Source organism: Megascapheus bottae, chromosome X (genome assembly GCF_031878675.1).
Source record: "Megascapheus bottae isolate mThoBot1 chromosome X, mThoBot2.hap1, whole genome shotgun sequence".
Lineage (NCBI taxonomy): Eukaryota > Metazoa > Chordata > Mammalia > Rodentia > Geomyidae > Megascapheus > Megascapheus bottae.
The window spans coordinates 27117274-27121792 of record NC_143547.1 but is presented as its reverse complement, the minus strand read 5'-3'; positions in this window follow the sequence as shown (position 1 = coordinate 27121792).

Below are 4519 nucleotides of genomic sequence, written 5' to 3'. Positions count from 1 at the left end.
TAATCCCTAGGAAAGCTGAGGCAAGAGAATCAGGAGTTTGAACAGGGACTCAAAAAAAGAAACTGAGGCATAGAGAAGATTATGTAATGAATCCAATACCACACAACCAATGAATAGTAGAGCCAATATTTGAACCCAGGCATCTAGAGATAAGATTGTAATACACTATTTACACAAATACTTAAGCCATTTGCACATATTACACAAGTAAAAAACTATCTAATGACAATCACGATCCTAAATCGTACACTTCCCCTCATTTTCCTATTAACACATCAGCAAAAGAGATTGTATGACAGGATATGCTGTTCTGAGGGTGTTTACTCAGCTGTGCCACTTACTAAAGGGTAGGATCTTGGGCAAATTAACTAACTAGGGTATCCACATCCTAATCCATAACCTGAACACAATAAAAGTACCTACTTCATACAGTGGATTGAATGAATTACTGTTTTTAAAATCCTTAGAATAGCAAGTAGAATGTAGGCACAGCAATGTGTTTATTAAATAAACAAAGTCAATGCTAAACACATAATTGAGAATTATGAATATGGTCATCTTACATGTCAGTTTTGGTTGTATGGAGCTGATGACAGGCAAATGTGCAGTCCCTGAGCTAACTAGAAGGTAGAGGCTCCATTTTCACAGCCTCTCTTCTTCTTTCCCTCCTTGTAGACCCAATAGTAGATGCAGTACCTTTGTTACCTCTGAGGTCCTGTACCAGACTGGGTTGCCTTCTTCCCTTTCCTGTTTTCCCAACTTACAAACCTAGCCACTGTCAGCTCAACCTCCATCTTGGAGTCTGTCAGATTCCTAACAGTCTTCACCTCTGTTATGAATCAGAAGACCCTTGGGAAAACTCAACAAGTAGTAATTTGGGTGTAGAGGAAATGACGGTGCACTGTCTTCAACCAGCTAGGCTTTAGGAAAGGATAAAGGAACACAAACCATAAAAGATAGCATCACTAATCCAGGACAAGTGAAGGAGGCATGATTAGGGAAATGGGAATGAACCAAGGAAGATGGGAGGTACCACCAAAGTGGTAATGGACCAGAAGAAAGCCACTCCAATCCCCCTCCTCACATGTATATGTATCACTTCTCCATACAGAAGGATGTGTTAAGTCACCAAGCACACCCCTTCCCCAAAACAGAGCAAACCTCCAGATTTTCCTGAAGAATCATCAGCTGAGGCCATATCCACATGTGTTTGCCAAAGACATTCCCACACAGTTCAACTTTCAAATACAGGTTCCCTAACACATCCAACTATGGATAAAGGAAATTTTACACACACACACACACACACACACACACACACACACACACACACACACACACACACACACAGAAAAAACCTTTTAGATAGATGCTCCTCCAACTGCTCGCTCTTCCTGTCCCCCCACCATTAACTTCCATGAATTTAACTTCAGTTTCTTTGCTTGGGATATTGGTATTCTCTCTTCAAGCTTTATATACCTCAGAACTTCCAGAGAGCCCTCATGCTGTGTAGGAATTTCCCTCTATTCCACTCAGCCATATATAAGATAATGGATCTACATAAGATATAAGGTAATGGGTCTATATAAGATAATAGATCTATAAACTAAACTAAACTATTTAAGGCAATCCTTCCAGAAGCCCTGTATTTTCGACAGGACCTCTGGTAATTCCATTACTTTATCTCAAGGGATAACTCAAGAAGCAACTAGGATGAATTTCTCCTAGACCTGGTATATTAGAGGACTCAACTCTCAGGCTTTGTTGGCTCATCCTGTTCTTCAAGGTCAGGGATTGAGTCCATTGTTGGTATGCTTCCTTTTTCTTTTTTATTATTAAATTTTTTGTTATTATAAAGATGATGGTCAGAAGGGTTACCATTTTGTAAGTCAAGTAATGAGTTTATTTCTTTTTGGACAAAGTTACCCCTTCCCTTGCGTTCTCTTAGTTTTTCCCTTCTGTCCCTACCCACATATTATATATTTCATTTTCAACATAGTGTGTACTGAGAACTGCTTTTTGAACCAATCTCTCTCCCTCCCTCCCTCCCTCCTCCCTCCCTCTCTCTCCCTCCCCCTCCCCCCTCTCTCTTTCTTGTTTGTGCTGGTCCTGGGGCTTGAACTCAGGGCCTGGCCATTGTCTCTGAGCTATTTTGCTTAAGACTACTACTCTACCACTTAAGGCACAGCTCCACTTCTGGCTTTGCTGTTGTTGCTGCTGCTGTTGTTGCAGGTACACGTCTTAGACACTTTCCAGCCTGGGCTGGCTTCAAACTGTAACCCTCATATCCCAGCCTTCTGAGTAGCTAGATTATAGTCATGGACTATGGACATCTGGCTTAGTTTTTATACTTTATATGAAGATAGAAGAAGGAAGAAGGAAGTTGCCATAGATCAAAGAATGAGCTACCTATTCTTCTTGAAAAATTTTCAAATATTTTAGCTGATAGTAACAGAAATGGTTCTTTCCATTCCATTCAGTTTTGAATTTTGCCTTGATTCCTCAACATCTATATGACTTCAGTTCTATAAATTTCCGTTTTTATACACTAAATTGGATTTAAAATACATTCCTTAGCTGTGCACGAGTAGCACACACTTATAATCCTAGCTACTCAGGAAGTTGAAATCTGGGTAGTAGTGATTTGAAGCCACCCAAGGCAGAAAAGTCTTTGAGATTCCAAATCTAATTAACCAGCAAAAGCCAGGCTGGAGGTATAGCTCAACTGCTAGTACATGAGCAAGAAAGTTGACTAGGAGGCCCAAGTTCAAGCTCCAGTACTGGAACAAAATATAAAATAAAATACCCATCTTAACGTCAATAAATGAAAAATACCTGTTTATTTTCCTAGTATGCAGTATAGACTCAATAGCTGCCATATCCTCAAACTTTAATGTCTTTGTTGCAATTTTGTAATGCTTGATACATAAGAAACCCAGTGTTCCCTATGAAAGTTTGTCTGATACTTACCCAAAGTCATGTCACATTGGCACTATGCCAGCCTGCTTTCCACAAAGAGTATGTCTACACCTAGCTACTGTGCAGTTTTCTAATGAAGCCATTCCATTGCCCAGAGCTAGAGATAGGGACCAGAACACTACTCAGTTCTAATTTTCAGGAAAGGTGAACAATACCAGGCTTAATCTGTTGGAGTTAGGGAAGCAGTCTATGGGATCCACATGTAGAAACTCCATTTTGCAAAAAAGAGAAACCTCATTTTCACAAAGCTTCTGATTTTGTAAATGTCTTTTTAAATGCTGCCATTTGACAGGAAAAGCTTTCACCTTTAGGATTTTTTTCAAGGCTTCTGACCTCTCACCTACTTTGAATGATTCACTCAGTCTATTCACTGCCCAGGAATGTTGGCTTTGGCAAAGAACCACAAGGCTCTTAAAATAAACACAACCAGGCTTTCATCTCATAGCAATCACTGCTGCCTGCATATTTCACACACTGTACAGCAGGATATGTTAAATTAAAATCATAATCTCTCAAGTGAAATCCAGGGCCTGGTTAAACCACTTGAGAATTATTCATGCATTAACTTTCAATGAAGAGTAAGATCATTAGCCATTAAACTCTCCCAGGTAATGGTCAAATCCTATCCCAGTTATCTCAATGCCAAGCACATAAAATCCATCCAGAAGAATGACATTAAGAAAGGAAGAAGTGAATGCCATCAGTCATTTAGAGAGGGTACAGATTGGAATTACCTTGTCAGTCTCAAGTACTTCTAAAACTTTAACTTAAAATCATGTTCAGTCAATGGAGCCAATCTACACAGATTAACAATATGTTCACCATTATATTAAATGTTTGGATTAGATCAAAGAAATATGTGACACTGAGCCCTTAGGAAATTAAAATGTTCTAGGCAATGAGCAAGATTAATGAATGCAATCAAAAGATAGTAACAGAGGCCAGGTACAGGACAACCCCACAGTGGGAGGTGGGAGGCAGCAAAGGCCTTTCTCTGAGTGAGGTCCAAAGCCTGACTTCCTCCAGCTGTGTACAGCAGAGTAAATTTTTGGTCTTGTGTAGCATCTTGGTTTCATCATCTATAAAACGAGGGATATTGTTCTCATCTTATTAATTTCCTTGAGTTGTAATGGCTAAGTAAGATAAAGATGAGAACTCCTTTGCTGTCCCTTGGTTATCTCATATTGGTATAGTATCTCACTTTGTTATCTGATATATTGAACTTATTTGTATTTGGATATTTGAAATTTGATAGGGAAGGGGGGAAAACCAAGACGGGTGGGGGGTGTGGGGGGGGAGGGAAACGGGTACCAAGACATGTGAAAGGGTATCAATGTATGTGAATTAACGCACCTTCTATCTGGCAAATATCATGTAACCCTTTTACTAATTACAATAAAAAAAAAGATAAAGATGAGAAAACCACTATGTGTAATGTTGTCTATTACGGTCTGTGAGAAAAAACAAGTGAAACAAGGAAAGAAGTAGGTCCAAGGAGGGTACCTGTCTTTGAGAGTTGCTTTTAAGTAGAAATAAAGAT